Raw genomic sequence first — 20,498 nt, 5'->3', positions numbered from 1 at the left:
GGTGCGCCATCATATTACGTCCACCCAGAATGAGAGCTGCACCGTCCTGCCATCATTTGGCAGTGGGTGGGCGCAGGGGCGGATCCAGAGTCTAATCTCGGGAGGGGCACTGCTATAAAATATGTTTTTTTGGGGGGGCAATTTATATGGGAAATGGCTGGTATTTGCGCTTCAATCATTACGGCACCATGGTTGTTATGGTGTCAGGATGATTGAAGCGCATTATTTCTATTAATACATTGTAATATAAAATTAAATGGTTCAACTCACCATAATGCAGAATCAGTGGGAGCCCTGAGGGTGTCATTTGCCATGTCGCCTGCCACCAAATGTGGATTGTCACTTGCCACGTCACTTGTCACCAAATGCGGATTGTTACTTGCCACGTCACCTGCCACACATTGTGGATTGTCACTTGCCACGTAGCCTGCCACACATTGCGGATAGTCACTTGCCACGTTGCCTGCCACACATTGGGGATTGTCACTTGCCACGTCACCTGCCACACATTGTGGATTGTCACTTGCCACGTTGCCTGCCACACATTGCGGATTGTCACTTGCCACGTTGCCTGCCACACATTGCGGATTGTCACTTGCCACGTTGCCTGCCACACATTGCGGATTGCCACGTAGCCTGCCACACATTGCGGATTGTCACATGCCACGTCACCTGCCACACATTGCGGATTGTCACTTGCCACGTAGCCTGCCACACATTGCGGATTGCCACTTGCCACGTAGTCTGCCACACATTGCGGATTGCCACTTGCCACGTAGTCTGCCACACATTGCGGATTGCCACTTGCCACGTAGTCTGCCACACATTGCGTATTGTCACCTACTGTGTCACTTTTCTGCTAAGGTGGTATTTTGTTGAGTCCAGAGTGAAGATAAGCAGCAGAGAGATGATGTAATCTCTCTGCTGCACACAGCTTTCTGCACAGTGAGGGTGGAACTGGAGGGATGCAGGGCAGTGAGAGATGATGTCATCTCCCTGCTCCCCTGCCTGCTGGATTCCTGATTGGCCAGCAGCCCTCCTAAGCCGCCCAGCTGCCCCCCCTCACCCATCCACTCAGCGCGGGTACCCACGGAACCGGCCGTGCAGTCATCAGCTGGCGGTATTCTCGGAGGGGGGAATTGACCCGTTGCCCCCCCTGGATCCGCCCCTGGGTGGGCGGCAAGTGCTTACTATGCACTTAACCCCCCCCCGACCAATTTTACACGCTGATGCACTTTTAATGACAATTGCGCGGTCATACAACACTGTACCCAACTGATTTTTTTTTTTCATACAAATAGAGCTTTCTTTTAGTGTATTTAATCACAGCTGGGATTTTTATTTTTTGCTAAACAAACAGAAAAAATTTAAAATTTTGAAAAAAAATAAATAAAAATCATGTTTCATAGTTTATTATAACATTTTGCAAACGGGTAATTTTTTTTCCTTCATTGATATGCACTGATAGGCTGCACTGGTGGGCACTAATGGGTACAGATAAGGTGGTACTGATGGGTGGCACTGGTAGGTGACACTGATGTGCAGCACTGTTGATGAGGCAATGATAGGTGGCACTGATGGGCACTAGTAGGCAGCACTGTTGTCTGCTGCTAGGTGGCACTGGCAGGTGGCACAGGTGGGGACTGAGGAGCTGGCGGCAGCTCTCCGTGATCGTCCCTCTCACAGCCACTAGTGATCAGCTTTTTTTTTTCTCCTCCTCCCGCTGTCAGTGTGAGGAGAAAAAATAGCCGATTACCAGCCTGTTTACATCACATGATCAATTGTCATTGGCTGACAGCTGATCAGTGTTCGGGGGGCCCCCTGCCAGGTAGGGTGTCCGGGTCCCCTGTCATCTCTAGTGACAGCTCTGATCCTGAGTGTGAAAAGTCATCTCTCTTCCCTCAAACCAGAAAGGAGGAGAGAAGAGAAAACACTGACAGGTCATCACAGCACAAGCCGGGTCCAGCTGTCTATTCCCCTCCCCCCACCACACACACAGATCCAGTCCTTACACAACTTTAGGTCTGGGGCAGGAGAGGGGTCCCTGTGATGAGGACACAGAGGGGTCCCTGTGATGAGGACACAGAGGGGCCCCTGTGATGAGGACACAGAGGGGCCCCTGTGATGAGGACACAGAGGGGCCCCTGTGATGAGGACACAGAGGGAACCTTCTGACATGTCCTATGCCCTTTGGTTCTCTGTGGCAGACTGAATATCTTGATTCTGTCTGCACAAATCCCCTCCCCTCCCCCAGTGGCGGCTAGTCAAGTTTAAGGAGGCCCCTTACAGAATCCACATCATATACCAGGCTGCACATTATACACAGGGCTCTAGTAAAGCAAACTGTAAATCGAACATATCTGCATTCTGCAAGTTGCACATATCTGCATTCTTGCAACCTGTACATCGCACATATCTGCATTCTGCAAGTCGCACATATCTGCATTCTGAAACCTGTACATCGCACATATCTGCATTCTGCAACCTGCAAGTCGCACATATCTGCATTCTGCAAGTCGCACATATCTGCATTCTGCAACCTGCAAGTCGCACATATCTGCATTCTGCAACCTGCAAGTCGCACATATCTGCATTGTGCAACCTGCAAGTCGCACATATCTGCATTCTGAAACCTGCAAGTCGCACATATCTGCATTCTGAAACCTGTACATCGCACATATCTGCATTCTTCAACATGCAAGTCGCACATATCTGCATTCTGAAACCTGTACATCGCACATATCTGCATTCTGCAAGTCGTACATATCTGCATTCTGAAACCTGTACATCGCACATATCTGCATTCTACAACCTGCAAGTCGCACATATCTGCATTCTGCAACCTGCAGGTCGCACATATCTGCATTCTGCAACCTGCAGGTCGCACATATCTGCATTGTGCAAGTCGCACATATCTGCATTCTTGCATCCTGTACATCGCACATATCTGCATTCTGCAACTTGCAAGTCGCACATATCTGCATTCTGCAACCTGCAAGTCGCACATATCTGCATTCTACAAGTCGCACATATCTGCATTCTACAAGTCGCACATATCTGCATTCTACAAGTCGCACATATCTGCATTCTACAAGTCGCACATATCTGCATTCTGCAACCTGTACATCGCCCATATCTGCATTCTACAACCTGCAAGTCGCACATATCTGCATTCTACAACCTGCAAGTCGCACATATCTGCATTCTGCAACCTGCAGGTCGCGCATATCTGCATTCTGCAAGTCGCACATATCTGCATTCTTGCAACCTGTACATCGCACATATCTGCATTCTGCAACCTGCAGGTCGCACATATCTGCATTCTGCAACCTGCAGGTCGCACATATCTGCATTCTGCAACCTGCAAGTCGCACATATCTGCATTCTGCAACCTGCAGGTCGCACATATCTACATGTCTTTTTTTTTTTTTACTTTTTTTTTTTTTGGACTGCATGGGGGGCCCTATGGACGGGCCACCACCCATCCATAATCTATTCAGTGACAGACCCCCGATCATTGTCCCCTCCCCCTCCTCCTGGGGGTGTAGATAAGACGATGGGGGGGGGGGGGTTCCTTGGTGTACAGCCTATCAGCGGGGAGGAGGGCGATCACTGTGTGTGGGGGGTCCAGGTTTCCTACAAGAGATGCGGGGGAACGGGAAGGTATCCGGGGGGACCACATTAGAGCGCCCCCTGCAGGCCGGTCCGGTCCCGGAGCTCAGTGTCGGGACTCGCACCGGGCTCCGGACTTTATTCCGGCACCTCCGTCCTGACAGGTTTGTAGTGAAGGGTCTTATGGGGGCCCCGGAGACACTCGGGCCCCGCCCCCTACATCTATACTGGCTGTCCCCCTGGTGGCGCCTCACTGGGAAGATTACATGGAAAGTAATGATACTTACTATATATCTATCTGCGATCAGAGCTGTGGCTGTAATCTCAGAAGATTCCGCTGTGGGGAGCTGTTCCGAGACCACTCCTTCTCCGTCGCTCAAAAGATTCAAAATGGCGCCGGCTCAGCGGTCACGTGACGGATATATCAACTGTCAATCCCCTCCGCCAATCAGAGCGCGCGCTGGCAGTAAGAGCGGCGCTGTGCAGTGAGGACAGTCTGGCCTGTGTGTGTCGTAAGAAGCTGCAGTGCTTTGTGTCATCGCCTGAGGCGGGTGTGAAATGAGGGAACAGAGGGGTACAATGTCTTACAGGTAGGTGCAGTGTCTGTGCGGGGGAGGGGCTGTGTGTGTCCCGACAGTGCTCTCTGTGAGAGAAATCCCGGCACTTCTCAGTGTCTCTCCTCACTGCCCCCCCCTTCCAGCGTGTCTCTCCTCACTGCCCCCCCCTCCTTCCAGCGTGTCTCTCCTCACTGCCCCCCCCTTCCAGCGTGTCTCTCCTCACTGCCCCCCCCCCCCTTCCAGCGTGTCTCTCCTCACTGCCCCCCCCCCCCCTTCCAGCGTGTCTCTCCTCACTGCCCCCCCCCCTTCCAGCGTGTCTCTCCTCACTGCCCCCCCCCCCTTCCAGCGTGTCTCTCCTCACTGCCCCCCCCCCCCTTCCAGCGTGTCTCTCCTCACTGCCCCCCCCCCCTTCCAGCGTGTCTCTCCTCACTGCCCCCCCCCCCTTCCAGCGTGTCTCTCCTCACTGCCCCCCCCCTTCCAGCGTGTCTCTCCTCACTGCCCCCCCCCCCCTTCCAGCGTGTCTCTCCTCACTGCCCCCCCCCCCTTCCAGCGTGTCTCTCCTCACTGCCCCCCCCCCTTCCAGCGTGTCTCTCCTCACTGCCCCCCCCCCCCCTTCCAGCGTGTCTCTCCTCACTGCCCCCCCCCTTCCAGCGTGTCTCTCCTCACTGCCCCCCCCTTCCAGCGTGTCTCTCCTCACTGCCCCCCCCCCTTCCAGCGTGTCTCTCCTCACTGCCCCCCCCTTCCAGCGTGTCTCTCCTCACTGCCCCCCCCCCTTCCAGCGTGTCTCTCCTCACTGCCCCCCCTTCCAGCGTGTCTCTCCTCACTGCCCCCCCTTCCAGCGTGTCTCTCCTCACTGCCCCCCCTTCCAGTGTGTCTCTCCTCACTGCCCCCCCCCCTTCCAGCGTGTCTCTCCTCACTGCCCCCCCCCCCTTCCAGGGTGTCTCTCCTCACTGCCCCCCCCCTCCAGCGTGTCTCTCCTCACTGCCCCCCCCCCCCTTCCAGCGTGTCTCTCCTCACTGCCCCCCCCCCCCCCCTTCCAGCGTGTCTCTCCTCACTGCCCCCCCCCCCCCTTCCAGCGTGTCTCTCCTCACTGCCCCCCCCCCTTCCAGCGTGTCTCTCCTCACTGCCCCCCCCCCTTCCAGCGTGTCTCTCCTCACTGCCCCCCCCCCCTCCAGCGTGTCTCTCCTCACTGCCCCCCCCCTCCAGCGTGTCTCTCCTCACTGCCCCCCCCCCCCCTTCCAGGGTGTCTCTCCTCACTGCCCCCCCCCTCCAGCGTGTCTCTCCTCACTGCCCCCCCCCTTCCAGGGTGTCTCTCCTCACTGCCCCCCCCCCTTCCAGGGTGTCTCTCCTCACTGCCCCCCCCCCTTCCAGGGTGTCTCTCCTCACTGCCCCCCCCCCTTCCAGGGTGTCTCTCCTCACTGCCCCCCCCCTTCCAGGGTGTCTCTCCTCACTGCCCCCCCCCCCCTTCCAGGGTGTCTCTCCTCACTGCCCCCCCCCTTCCAGGGTGTCTCTCCTCACTGCCCCCCCCCCTTCCAGGGTGTCTCTCCTCACTGCCCCCCCCCCTTCCAGCGTGTCTCTCCTCACTGCCCCCCCCCTTCCAGCGTGTCTCTCCTCACTGCCCCCCCCCCCTTCCAGCGTGTCTCTCCTCACTGCCCCCCCCCCCTTCCAGCGTGTCTCTCCTCACTGCCCCCCCCCCCTTCCAGCGTGTCTCTCCTCACTGCCCCCCCCCCTTCCAGCGTGTCTCTCCTCACTGCCCCCCCCCCTTCCAGCGTGTCTCTCCTCACTGCCCCCCCCCCCCCTTCCAGCGTGTCTCTCCTCACTGCCCCCCCCCCCCCCCTTCCAGCGTGTCTCTCCTCACTGCCCCCCCCCCCTTCCAGCGTGTCTCTCCTCACTGCCCCCCCCCCTTCCAGCGTGTCTCTCCTCACTGCCCCCCCCCCCCTTCCAGCGTGTCTCTCCTCACTGCCCCCCCCCCCTTCCAGCGTGTCTCTCCTCACTGCCCCCCCCCCCCCTTCCAGCGTGTCTCTCCTCACTGCCCCCCCCCCCTTCCAGCGTGTCTCTCCTCACTGCCCCCCCCCCCTTCCAGCGTGTCTCTCCTCACTGCCCCCCCCCCCCCTTCCAGCGTGTCTCTCCTCACTGCCCCCCCCCCTTCCAGCGTGTCTCTCCTCACTGCCCCCCCCCCCTTCCAGCGTGTCTCTCCTCACTGCCCCCCCCCCTTCCAGCGTGTCTCTCCTCACTGCCCCCCCCCCTTCCAGCGTGTCTCTCCTCACTGCCCCCCCCCCTTCCAGCGTGTCTCTCCTCACTGCCCCCCCCCCTTCCAGCGTGTCTCTCCTCACTGCCCCCCCCCCCTTCCAGCGTGTCTCTCCTCACTGCCCCCCCCCCTTCCAGCGTGTCTCTCCTCACTGCCCCCCCCCCTTCCAGCGTGTCTCTCCTCACTGCCCCCCCCCTTCCAGCGTGTCTCTCCTCACTGCCCCCCCCCTTCCAGCGTGTCTCTCCTCACTGCCGCCCCCCCCCTTCCAGCGTGTCTCTCCTCACTGCCCCCCCCCTTCCAGCGTGTCTCTCCTCACTGCCCCCCCCCTTCCAGCGTGTCTCTCCTCACTGCCCCCCCCCCTTCCAGCGTGTCTCTCCTCACTGCCCCCCCCCCCCTTCCAGCGTGTCTCTCCTCACTGCCCCCCCCCCCTTCCAGCGTGTCTCTCCTCACTGCCCCCCCCCCCTTCCAGCGTGTCTCTCCTCACTGCCCCCCCCCCCTTCCAGCGTGTCTCTCCTCACTGCCCCCCCCCCCCTTCCAGCGTGTCTCTCCTCACTGCCCCCCCCCCCCCTTCCAGCGTGTCTCTCCTCACTGCCCCCCCCCCCTTCCAGCGTGTCTCTCCTCACTGCCCCCCCCCCCCTTCCAGCGTGTCTCTCCTCACTGCCCCCCCCCCCCTTCCAGCGTGTCTCTCCTCACTGCCCCCCCCCCCTCCAGCATGTCTCTCACTGCCCCCCCCCCCTTCCAGGGTGTCTCTCCTCACTGCCCCCCCCCCTTCCAGGGTGTCTCTCCTCACTGCCCCCCCCCTTCCAGGGTGTCTCTCCTCACTGCCCCCCCCCCTCCAGGGTGTCTCTCCTCGCTAACACCACCCCCACCCCCCCCCCCTCCAGGGTGTCTCTCCTCGCTAACACCACCCCCCCCCTCCAGGGTGTCTCTCCTCGCTAACACCCCCCCCCCCCCCAGTTTCTCTCATCTCTGGGCCCCCCCCCATCAGTTGTTGGAAAATCCGAACATTCAGAACGAGGTGACGTAGAACACGTGCAATGATACTATAAAGAGGGCAGTAGCCAATAGCTTTTGTCTCGTAATTTATCCTAAACATGCATGGCACTTTGTCCGTCGGAATTGTCTACACATGATCGGAATTTAAACAATCGGATTTTGTTTTGGGAAAATTTTAGATCCAGCTCTCAAACTCTGTGTCGAAATTCCGATGGAAAAAGTCCAATGGAGCCCACACACGAACGGAATTTCCGACAACACCATCCGATCGCACATTTTCCATCAAAGTCCGATCGTGTGTACAGGGCATTTGAATGACAATTGCGCGGTCATACTACACTGTACTCAAATTACATTTTTATCTTTTTTCTGTACAAATGGAGCTTTCTTTTTGTGGTATTTATTTAAAGTGGTTGTAAATCCATTACAACCACTTTAAACTACAAGCATGCCTATAATTGGGCTTACCTGTAGTTGCACTGGATATATCCTAAACCTGCACGGTTTAGGAGATATCCCTGTATTGGCATGTGCCGACATCATGCGGCAAATGCGCGCGTACGTGCCGTTGCTTCAGTTGTACTGTGCCGTTCCCGGTGGCTCCGGCCAGTCACAGCGCTAGAGCCGCAATACCCGCAAGTAACCTCCGGGATAGATGTTGCCGGGGGAGACAAGAACGGCTGCAGGGGCTTCTTTCTCGGGTAAGTAATTCATAATGAGCTAGTATGCTATGCTATGCATACTAGCTCATTATGCCTTTATCTTGCAGGGTGTGTGTGCTTTTTATTTTTTATTTTTTTATTTATTTATTTTTTTTTTTTTCAGGAGGGTTTACAACCACTTTAATTACCACTTGGGTTTTTTTTGTTTTTTTTTTTGCTAAACAAAAAAAAATTATGAAACAAAAAAAGTTTCATAGTTTGTTATAAAATTTTGCAAACGGTTAATTTTTCTCCTTCATTGATATTCGCTGATGAGGCTGCCATGATGGGCACAGATAAGGCAACACTGATAAGACGGCACTGGTAGGTATTGATGGGCACTGGTAGGTGGTATTGATGGGCACTGGTAGGTGGTATTGATAAGCAGCACTAGTGATGAGGCACTAATTGGTGACATTTATAGGTGGGCACAGAAGCCTCTGCAGAGGCTCTCCAGGATCAGGACTGATGTCCCTCTCACAGCTGTCAGTGATTGGCTTTTTTTGAGGGGAAAAAATGGCTGATTACCGGCTCTGTTTACATCACATAATCAGCTGTCATTGGTTGACAGCTAATCACGTGGTAAGGCAGGGGTGTCCAAACTACGGCCCTCCAGCTGTTGCAGAACTACACATCCCATGAGGCATTGTAAAACTCTGACATTCAAAGACATGACTAGGCATGATGGGGATTGTAGTTCCTGAACAACTGGAGGGCCGTAGTTTGGACACCCCTGTGGTAAGGTGTCGGGATCGACCCCTTACTCCGATCTGTGATCAGCCGAGTCTCGTAGACTCATTGATCGCAGAGCTCGGGGGCATGCAGGCCGATCGTGCGCTGGAGGACGTCTATGTATGATCTCCCAGCAAAGTAGGTCTGCGCTGTAGCCGTCTTTCGGCTATAGCGCAGACGGGACGAGGTTAACTTTTCTGCCAGGAGCATTTAAAGAAAACCTTGTGTAAGTTCTGTTCCAAGGAATGAGGAATCTTCCTACCTCCATGTGAGAGTGCTTGGCCTTTCATCTCAACTTAGTCACACGCCCCCCACCCACCCCAATACCTCAAGTTACTAGACGTGTGGTTTGTTTCATTCCGAATTAACATTGTGACAAATTTTTCATTATTTGGAGATTCGGATATATCCGATTTACCCAAATTACACTATAAACACATTTTACTGAATGCTCCAAAAAACAAAAGAAATTCATCTGAATTTTCAGAAATTCGGACTGAAATTTGAATGTAATTTTACATTGAGTTCGAATTCCAATGCCAAGTACACACGATCAGAAAGTCCAATGTGAGCTTTGGTCAGAAATTCCGACCGTGTGTATGCTCCATCGGACTTTTGCTGGCGGAATTCCTGCCAGCAAAAGATTGAGAGAAGGTTCTCTATTTTTCGATGGGGAAAAGTTCTGATTGGAAATTCCGATCGTCTGTACCGATTCTGATGTACAAAACTCCTACGCATGCTCAAACTAATTGGAGGCATGCTTGGAATCATTGAACTTTGTTTTCTTGGCTCGTCGTGGTGTTGTATGTCACCGGGTTCTTGACGGTTGAAAGTTCAGAGAACTTTTGTGTGACCGTGTGCATGCAAGCCAAGCTTGAGTGGAATTCCATCAGAAAAACCATCCAAGTTTTCTCCAGTCATCTTCCAGGACGGCACACCTGAGAGATGACTGGTCCACCTGACAGGAAACACAATCAACAACGAATTTAAAAGTCCCCACCCCTCCCTCAGACCCTCAGTTCTTGATTGTGTTTCCCACAGGATGACAGCGAAACCAAGTTTCTTTCTAAAAGTTTTTTCCTTGGGGTCTGGGACCCCGTGTTTTTCTCGTGAGGTTCTTTTTTCTTTTTAGGGACTTAAACAGACAGGGTCTGTGGTGCTCCCTTGTATACCCCCAGGAGAAATCTTGGGGGGGTATTCCTCACTCAAGGTCTCCTTAGGGAGCCTTGTATGAGCCTCGTGGGACAGGGGAGTTGTCCCAGTAGGCTATTCCCCTGTTGTATTGGCCTACCTGCACATTCGTTGGTGGAGTGGTGAGGTGATGCCTTTCCTTATGCGGACGCGGATGGCGTGCGTTCCAACGCCACAGCGCATGTCCGGAAGTCCAAGGGCGTCACTTCCGGGTATCGAGTTCCGTAAGTTGAGATGGCTGGACGCACCGACGTGCGTTCCAGCCTCAGTGCGCAGGACCGGAAGAGGCCGTGCGTCATTTCCGGGCGACGGACCTCCTTAAAGATGGCGCCGATCGGCGCGTTTTTTCAAACAGAACGGGTGTGCTGTAATACACCCAGTCTCCTCGTCCTGCAAGACGCTTTCCTGGCACTTGGAAAAGACAACAAGGGGATGCTCGAGACCTGATCCAGCGATCCTGCAGGGCAGCAAATCGCCATGGAAGAGGAAGGTCCATCTGAGCAGACAGCCGTTGAGGTCGCCACGGGGGGTGAGTGATCCAACTTTATTTAGGGGCAGGGTTCTCGGGGTAGAGCTCCTGTGCCCCTTTTAGGACCTGTGTAGCTAATTGTCTATTTTTTGACTATTCCCAGGGACCGAAAGCTCTGCCCAGGGGTCAGCTGCTAGGTCTAAGGGGAAGGTTACTTCAAAGTCCAGGCGTTGTGGTTACTGTAACGCTAAGTTAGCACAAGACCACTCCAAACCTTTCTGCGATCGATGTATCATGAAGCTCGCAGGCAGGGAGACCGCTCAGGTCGTGAAGGAATGTAGGGCCTTACAAGCAGAAATGTTGGCTACCCTTCAAACTTTTCAGTCCACCCTTGTGAAGGGTTTGCAGGAAGTACCGTCAGAGAGAGAGACTCCTCAGTTACAGGAAAACCTTTCCACATCTTATGCGGAAAGTTCCCAGGGCCAAGTCTCCCTATTATCTGAAGTGGAGGAAGGCCAAGTACCAGATTGTAGTTCTGGAGAGGAAGATTCAGACCAAGATAGCCAGGGGGAGGCTAAGCTTGGGGGATTTTTGTTCCCGAGTGAGGACATGGAGGGTTTATTAAAAGCCATTTACGTCTCAGAAGATATTCAGGTTCCCTCTGCTCAAGTCTCAGCTCAAGATAGAGTATATAGAGGTTTAGGAAGGTTACAGACCAGAACCTTTCCCATCCACCAGTCTCTGAAGGAGATAATCCTTAGAGAATGGAAGGAACCTGAACGCAAGCTTCTCAAACTGAAAGCTTGGAAAAGGAGGTGTCCCTTTAAAGATGAGGAGGAGGAAAAATTTTTTAAAGCTCCTCGCTTGGATGCAGCCTTAGCGCAAGTATCTAAGAGGTCCGATTTATCCTTTGAAGATTCCGGAAATATCCAGGATCAGATGGATAGAAAGTCGGAAACTTTACTCAAAAGAGCCTGGGAGGCGAATGCGTCAGCAATGGCGCCTGCCCTAGCTTCCGCCTGTGTAGCCAGAAATGCTGACACCTGGCTGGGCAAATTAATGGATCATGTTTCCCGCAGTAGGGAGGCTAAAGAGATTGTAGACTCGCTGGAAGTAATCAGTCGAGCAGTAGCATATGTGGCAGATGCAGCTGTAGAAACTGTTAGGACCACAGCTAAAGCAGCAGCACTTTTGAACTCTTCCAGGAGAGCTCTATGGGTCAAGACCTGGGATGGGGATTTTACTTCCAAGTCTCGCCTATGCGGCATCCCCTTTGAGGGTTCCTTGCTGTTTGGTTCAGGCCTAGATCAGGTTTTGTCCCGATCTACGGAGAAGGGCAAGAAATTTCCTGTAAGGCCCAAGAAAGAAAGGGGTAAGAAATTTTTTCGAGGCCCCTATTCAAAGACCCATCATAAGGGGAAAACTGAACCAAGGAGGAAATGGAACTTGGGGAAAGGAAAAGAAAAAAGTGCAATTCTTTTCTCCAGCTCCGGAGCCTCTCAGAAAGAAGGCAAATGACGCCACCGTAAAGGTAGGCGCAAGACTCAGCGATTTCCTTCCACAGTGGGAAAGGATTACGCAGAGTCCATACATTCTAAACCTTTTAGAAGTGGGGTACAGACTGGAATTTCAGACCCATCCCCCACAGGAATTTCTGGTTACTTTTCCTCCCAGGGACCCAACCAAGGCAGAAGGGTTACTGAAAAATCTAAAGGAGCTAGCAGAGCAAAGGGTTATTACTCCAGTACCAACCAATCAGCTTACCCAGGGTTTTTACTCACACGTATTTGTGGTTCCAAAACCCTCAGGAAAATTTCGGTTGATAATAAATTTGAGAAGACTCAACCGTTACCTGCTTCACAAGAAGTTCAGGATGGAGAGTATTTACTCAGTAAGAAAGCATCTGCAGAGAGGAGTCTTTATGGTCACCCTGGACCTAAAAGACGCTTATCTACACGTACCCATTGCTCCCGAACACCAGAAGTACCTACGCTTCGCAGTTTGCATACAGCAGAGGATACAACACTGGCAGTTCAGGGCTCTTCCCTTTGGGCTGGCTGCAAGTCCAAGGATATTCACAAAGGTGTTAGCCGAAGTAGTGGCATACCTACACCTGCAGGGGATAGGGTTAATACCCTACCTGGACGACTTGCTGATCTACAGTGTGGATCAGAGGCAAGCAGTAATAGACAGAGACATCGTGTTGGAAACTCTGCAGACCTTGGGCTGGATGGTCAGTCAGGAGAAGTCCTCACTGACTCCATCTCAGTCCAAGCTATACCTAGGCTACCTGTTAGACTCGCAGGCACAGAAGGTATTCTTACCAACAGAAAAGGTAACGAAGGTCCAGAATGCGGTTGTCACCCTTCTCGAAAGAGGAGAAGCCTCTCTGAGATATATAATGAGATTGCTGGGCCTGTATGACGGCCTGCATTCCGGCAGTAACCTGGGCACAACTCCATTCTCGGGAGCTTCAGTCTTTTCTACTTGCCTCATGGGGAGGAAAAAGAGAAACATTTAGAGAACAGAGTACCCATCACAGAGGAGGTATCTCGTTCTCTGCGGTGGTGGCTCGACCCACAGAATTTGTTGAATGGTCGCCCCTGGTCTCAGGTAAACCCTTTGGTCTTAACCACGGACGCCAGCGCCTGGGGTTGGGGGGCTCATCTGGGAGACCGATATACCCAGGGGTCCTGGAACCACAGCCAAGCCAGGGAGTCTTCCAATTTCAGGGAGCTTCTGGCAGTAGGAAAAGCCCTAGACTATTTCCGAGAGGAACTGCAGGACAGGGAGGTTCAGGTCCTCTTGGACAACCTGGTCACGGTGGCATACCTAAACCACCAAGGAGGGACAAGGTCGGACAAACTAAGACGGTTAGCGCAACAGATCCTTGTGAAGGCAGAAAAGAGGGTCCTTTCACTGTCAGCGATTCATATAAAGGGCTCACTCAATCTGCAAGCAGATTTTCTAAGCAGACAGCCCATCCTTCAAGGGGAATGGGGATTGAGCAAAGAAATCTTCTTCCTGGTGTGCAAACATTTTGGCAAGCCAGAAATAGATTTGTTCGCTTCCCGGGAGAATGCGAAGGTTCTCAGGTTTTTCTCCCTTTACAAGGATCAAGAAGCAGAAGGGATAGACGCTCTTGTACAAGTGTGGGATTTCAGACTGGCTTATGCCTTTCCCCCATTGGTGCTCCTTCCCAGAGTCCTACAAAAATTAACCTACTCAAGGTCAGTCCTGATACTGATAGCACCCTGGTGGCCCAAGAGAGTTTGGTTTCCCACCATTCAGAGTCTCGCGATAGCTCCCCCGCTGCGTCTGCCGGTGCAACGAGACCTACTCAGTCAGGGTCCAGTCTTTCACCCCGACCCGGGTCGTCTCTCTCTGACAGCATGGCTATTGAAAGGGAAATACTCCGAGACAGGGGCTGTTCGGAAAAAGTGATAGATACTCTTCTCCTCAGTAGGAAAGGCGTCACCAGAAAGATTTATGCAAAGGTCTGGAAAGTCTTCTCCCACTGGCTACAGTCTAAGGAGGGGGCTCTCCAGATGATACCCACCATCCTAGACTTTCTTCAGGAGGGGGTGGACCAGGGTTTGGCAGTTAGCACCTTAAAGGTCCAGGTGGCAGCCCTGTCCGTGTTTTTTGATAGGAAGCTAGGACAGGAGCCGCTAATAAAAAGATTTTTGTCGGCCAGGGAAAGGGTAGTTCCAGTTAGGTCGGTCAGTTGCCCTCCATGGGATCTGTCCCTGGTATTGGATGCCCTAACAAGGGGGCCTTTTGAGCCGGTGGCTCAAATTTCGGTTAAGCTTTTATCATTTAAGTTGGCCTTCCTCCTGGCTATCACTACGGCCAGGAGGGTGAGTGATATACAGGCTCTGTCGATTAAAGAGCCGTTTTTGCGCATCCTAGAGGATAGGGTAATCCTCACTCAGGATCCTCTTTATTTGCCAAAGGTAGCTTCATTATTTCACAGAACACAGGAGATTATTCTCCCGTCCTTTTGCCAGAATCCTAAGAATAAGGAAGAGGAAAGATTTCATTTCTTAGATGTCAGGCGTTGTCTCCTAGTCTATTTAGAAAGGGTGAAAGACTTTAGGAGATCCAGTCATTTATTGGTCACTTTTTCAGGGAAGAAAAAGGGTCTTCAAGCATCTAAGTCTACGATAGCTAGATGGGTTAGACAGACCATATCCATCGCTTATAGACAGGCGGGTAAACCAGTACCAACCCGCCTTAAGGCGCATTCAGCCAGATCCCTAGCGACCTCCTGGGCAGAGAGGGCAGGCGCCTCAATTGACCAGATCTGCAAAGCAGCAACATGGACGAGCCATAGAACATTTCTGAGGCACTACAGAGTGGAGCTGTTGTCCCCTCAGGATTTGGCATTTGGCAGGAAGGTCCTACAAGCGGTTGTCCCGCCCTAAAGGTAGGCCTGAACTTCTTGCTTATCCTCTCAGGTGTGCCGTCCTGGAAGATGACTGGAGAAAATGACCAGTTACACTTACCGGTAACGTCTTTTCTAGGAAATCTTCCAGGACGGCAGGCCTACTCCCTACCCTTGTTTTATTGGTGATATATTAATTCTTCACAGAATGTTCCCTCTGACACTGGTGTGGGATTTTCTTTACCATAACTGAGGGTCTGAGGGAGGGGTGGGGACTTTTAAATTCGTTGTTGATTGTGTTTCCTGTCAGGTGGACCAGTCATCTCTCAGGTGTGCCGTCCTGGAAGATTTCCTAGAAAAGACGTTACCGGTAAGTGTAACTGGTCATTTTTTTCCAATGGAAATTCCGCTCATGTGTACGGGGCATCGCTGTACACATAATGCTGGTCAAAGCAGTGGTGCCCGTACACACGAGCATGTTTGATATCAAAGACTGTGTGTTATTAGAGTACCATTTTGAAATAATGCTGTTTTAGTTAAAGTTGTTGTAGGAGATATTTGCAGAAGACAGGCATTGTTGTCTACGGTGCCGCTGCTAACGACGATCATGCCATTTGGTGTCGGCTCCGGCCAGTGTCAGCGCCGGAACCGCAATACCCGGAAGTCAGTCCGGGATAGATGGCAGCGTCGGAGTAGGAGAACGAGGGTCGCTTTGGGGGCTTCCATCTCAGGTAAGTTATTCATAATGAGCTAGTATGCTATGCATACTTTGCCTTGCAGGGTGTATTTTTTTTTTTTTTTTTTGGCTTTATTTCCTCTTTAAGCCAAAGGTAATTTAAAGAGTCATTGTAATTGTTGGATGAAGGTGGTGTTTTTTTTTTTGTTTTTTTTGTTTTTTTTGTTCACTTTGCCACATTTGAATTGAGGGAAAAAAAAATCTAAAGGTTTTTGATTTTGACCTATTAAAAATTGCAAACACAAATCCCAAATATGAGTTGAAAGAATCAACTGAATTTACTGAAATGAAATAAGTAGATGAATGAATCAAAACACAACACTTTTTTTCGCCATCCACATGTCGAGAAGGTATTTCTCTCAATGCTGGAGGCTGAACACAGTGGTGGGAAAGAGTAGGAGAGGACTGTTCTGCTAAAGGGCATTAAAGCAAACCTGTATGTACCTTGCATAGGAATAGTCAACAAATACAAAATTAACTAATTAAAATGCAAAGTGAAAAGCAGTTGTCTTTATCCACATTTTTTTTTAAAAATTTTGGATGTACTAATTTTATAAGCCAGCAGGCAGTAGGAAACTGGTTGCTAAGACGTTGGTAGACAGGGATATCTTAGCAACCAATGATGCTCTGCAAGCTGCACAGAGGAAATATTTGTTTTTTGGCAACAGTAATGCAGCCAATAAATGGATAACCACGTGCTGCAGAAGCAGTAGGATAGTTTGGTGCTGCAGAACTGCCCATGAATGCCAAACATGCAAAGACTGAGCCGGACACAACACGGAGCCAAACCTGACCCTCATCCCTATTAAAGGACCACAAGGACCCCTAATTTGGAAGATAGTCATTGGAGGTTGCTGTTATTTGGCCATGAACATCAGCAGGTGACTGAATTGGTTACAATGGTCAAAGTAGGCTTGTTCAGTATAAAATGGTTTTCTTCAAGCATTCTTTGGAGTCTGGTGTGATAAAGCCTAGTGACACTCGGTTTGCCTGTGTAGGGTGGTCCAGATAAATGGATTTAGGACTGTTCACACGTTTTAGCAAGCTGTTTATCTGCCTGGTGCAGGGCCGTAGATCATTTTTTGTTCTGGAGGGAGGGTTCAGGAGCAGGTACGAAGTAAAAGTCTATATCCCTTTATCTACGTTCTTGGCCTGGTGTGGAGAGCAATTTCGTTAATGAGTGGATTTGAGGAATCCTCTTAAACGCAGCAGGGCATGGGGCATATCATAAGGCACACATAATGGGGCATATAGCAGGACTTGGGGCAGGGGCACACAGCGGGACATGCAGCAGGGCACACAACAGGGTACGGGTGACACAGCAGAACATGGGGATACACTGGGGCACACGGCAGGGGACACAGTGGGATACAAACAGCTGCACTTTCCTACTTTCGTTTACATGCAGAGTAGTGCAAAAAAACACTGTCATTATAACTCTCGTGGTACGCTCCTCCCCGCCGGCCCTGCCTCTCTTCTCATCCGACCCAAGTGATGCCAAATACAAGCACCTGGGATGGACAAGAAGAGAGAAGAAGCTGGCTGGAGGAGCACACCATGAGAGTTCTAATGACAACTGCTTAGCAAGGATCACCACCAGTGCCCAAGGGCAGGAAGAGTTAGCCCCCCCCCCCCCCCCCCGAACAACTGCACTGACCCACACAGTGCTGCTGACTCCCAGAAATCAACTGCATGGCGTGTTTCCTGGCCTATTGTATAATAAAATGAGTGGATTTGAGGAAGCCTCTAAAACTTTAAATGTGTCCCAGAAGAAATAATTAGATGTGATCAAATTTCAGCATGGGCTCTAAGAATAAGTGCAGCTCACCAATCATTTTGTTTCAAACGTCTTCAAAAAGGTGCCCCCCACAGTAAGCGGCTTGCTGTGGGGGCACCCAAGCCAAGCTGCAACTCCGTGTGTCCATTCAGTCACAGAGCTGCGGCCTGGCCCCACTTACTTTCTATTCTCATTGGCTGACTGACTTTTAGCAGCGGGAGCCAATGGCGCCACGCTGCTCTCTCAGCCAATGAGGGGAGTCCTGGGCATCCGAGGCACTCCTACAACATCGCTGGATCCAGAGGGACCTCGGGTAAGTATTGTGCCCTGTACTCATGGTTGGACACCCTGACCACAAAATCGATGGATTTTGGCCCAAACTTGTCTTGCATACACACGGTCGCACAAAGTTGTTGGAAAATCCGATCGTTCAGAACGAGGTGACATATAACACGTACAACGGGACTATAAAGAGGCCAATGGCTTTTGTCTCGTAATTTATTCTGAGCATGCGTGGCATTTTGTGCATCGGAATTGTCTACACACGATCGGAATTTATGCGATCAGATTTTGTTGTCGGAAAATTTTAGATCCTGCTCTCAAACTTTGTGCGTCAGAAAATCTGACGGAAAAAGTCTGATGGAGCCCACACATGGTCGGATTTTCCTGACAACATGATCCGATCGCACATTTTCCATCGGAAAGTCCGACCGTGTGTACAGGGCATTGGAGGGGCTGAGGGGGGGCTGCTGCACACATGGCTTTTTATTGTAATGCATACAATGCAGTCAAATAACCTTCTGCCTTTACAATCACTTTAAGTAAGAGGGCAAGGAATGGGGGAGGGGGGGGCTGTACCTGGAGGTGGGGATTTTGCTGGTACTCCATGTGCTTGTTTAACCACAAGTTGACACAAAACTGGGTTTTCATCAGGGTTTTCAACCAATACATCCGATGATTGTCTCTATTCTATAATCTGTGTGTGTTTGTTTGTTGCGGTGGTGGCAAACAATTCCCCCCCCCCCCCCCCGGTCAGTCATTGAGTAGTTCAGGGCCCTACACTTACCCCATCTCGTGGGTGGCATAGGCTTCTCTCCGACTGCTTCCTCGCTTTTCCTGTGTCTCTTTCCTCCTCTTCCTCCTCCTGGGATCTCCTTTTGGCCAATCAGGTGACAGGTCTCACGACCAGCTTCCTGATGGGAGGAGAATCCGTGTTACAATAGTGAATATTCATTCGCCCTTTTTTTTTTTTTTTTTTTTAAAGCCCATTAGAGCCTCTGTGAAGCCTCTAATCACGTGCTTCAAACCCCCCCCCCCATTGGAATCCATGCGTCCAGCGCCCTGTATGTAGATCACATAGCCAGATACATGGATAGGGGGTTGGTGGTGCCCATGGGCCCCTAATGGGTGGGCTGCCACTGTCTCTATAATACATAGAAACCCTGAGGAAATAGGGAATCCCATTTTAATTTGGGTCTTAACTTAATTTTATAATGTGGGTTTTCATAGCCAGAAAATAGGAAACATTGACTAGTTTAAGTAATTTACCTGGGGAATTTGACTCTCTTAAATGTAATATTTTTTTTTTTTTTAATTATCTGTCTTCTGCTTTTATAGGTTCAGCAAAACGAGATCCCCGGAGCTCCATCAAAGCCATAATGAAAGGGATTGAAGAGTATCTGGTAGATTCTGTCAAGCTCTTAAAACCCTCCAGCATTTCTACAATCAATATTGTTGTCTTTGACTCGGCAGTTTGTTGATATCTTAGTTGCTTTCAAAATTACAAGGTACTAGTGAACATTTTGAAGGCACTTTTAGTAATCCATGAAGCGCACGCCTTGTAGAAATTAGCCATAGTAAATAATTTAGCTGCTCACATATATTGACATTGAACACGTAATAGATGCATATTAAAGTGATATTAATGGTAATTATTTATTTATTTTTTCCTTTTTTATAACAAATGTGTAGCGCTGGCCCCGCGGGGTTGCTACGTGTTACAGTATCCACACATTTCACCCTGCCGCCAGACATCCATTAAACGCAATTCTCAGTCAATGAACAGTCTATTGCTTGTTTTTGGTGTGTGTGTGTGTGTGTGTGTGTGTGTGTGTGTGTGTGTGTGTGTGTGTGTGTGTGTGTGTGTGTGTGTGTGTGTGTTTTTTTTTCTCAGTGGATTGAATTTGGTTGTGGAAAAGGGACATGGGATGCCCATTGAATGGGCATAAAAGTAGCTGCGTCACACTTGGAGAGTCACACGCAGAGTAAAAGTAACCGTGCATATAGTTCTTCAGCAGAAGAAAAGATGGTTGACTCTAAACTTGACAGTCCTCTCCTCGGCACACTTCATCCAGCACACTACTTAGGAACACTTCACTGTTCATCTTTAGTCTCCTGTCACTCCATGACTAGGCTTCACTCTGAATAAGTCCCAGTATTTATTACTTGATGGCCTTTTGTAGGCCGAGGTCTGCAGTACCCCTTTTCTGGTACAAACTGATTTACTTGAGAAGAATAAATGTAGATGGACTACTGATCCCAGCAAGCATGATTGCAAATCCTGCCCGCCCTCCTGGCTGCAGCAACTTGACACCAAACTCTCACAGTCTATCCCTCTGGCTCTACATCTAGCTACCACGGCATGTCTCTTCCAGAGCTTTCCACTCACCGAAACTTGTCTTGGATCCTTCCTGAATGACTTTACTCCAAACATGCTGACCAACTGTCCTTCCAGCTCCTGTTCCAAGACACCTCTCCATCACCATGTAAGGAGAGGCTCCCTCCTAGCTCCCAAACTCCCCACCTGAGGTACACCCCCCCCCCCCCCCCCAACAGAAAGGGGGTTCCCTCAACCACCACAGTCTAACACTCCATCATCCAGTTCACCCATCCGACAACTCCTCCCCCAGTAGGCTAACCATGGGTATATGTAGGAGGCCTGCCCCTTGCCAATCCTAGTTGGGGATTAGTCAGGGCTCCCACATGCACCCCATGTCACGCCAGCTCTCTGCCCTCCCCTTTTTCCAGAACCTTCTCCCTGGAAACAGAGGAGATGCCCTAGAGCTGAAGCACATGTCAGTAACTTACTGCTA

The 20,498-nt window shown here is 51.1% G+C and overlaps 1 long non-coding RNA gene across 1 annotated transcript; it reads left to right on the top strand.

The window, feature by feature from the left end:
* The first annotated feature begins 3,698 nt into the window (after window positions 1–3,698).
* On the top strand, window positions 3,699–19,464 carry LOC143926936 (uncharacterized). The gene is made up of 2 exons (XR_013262158.1): window positions 3,699–4,202; window positions 19,024–19,464. It is a non-coding gene; the product is annotated as an uncharacterized LOC143926936 (long non-coding RNA).
* Window positions 19,465–20,498: the final 1,034 nt, after the last annotated feature.

This window comes from Lithobates pipiens, unplaced genomic scaffold, assembly GCF_037356315.1.
Source record: "Lithobates pipiens isolate NorthernLeopardFrog02 unplaced genomic scaffold, aLitPip1_a1.2 Scaffold_23, whole genome shotgun sequence".
Taxonomy (NCBI): domain Eukaryota; kingdom Metazoa; phylum Chordata; class Amphibia; order Anura; family Ranidae; genus Lithobates; species Lithobates pipiens.
This window is presented reverse-complemented; position numbering and strand designations above follow the sequence as displayed.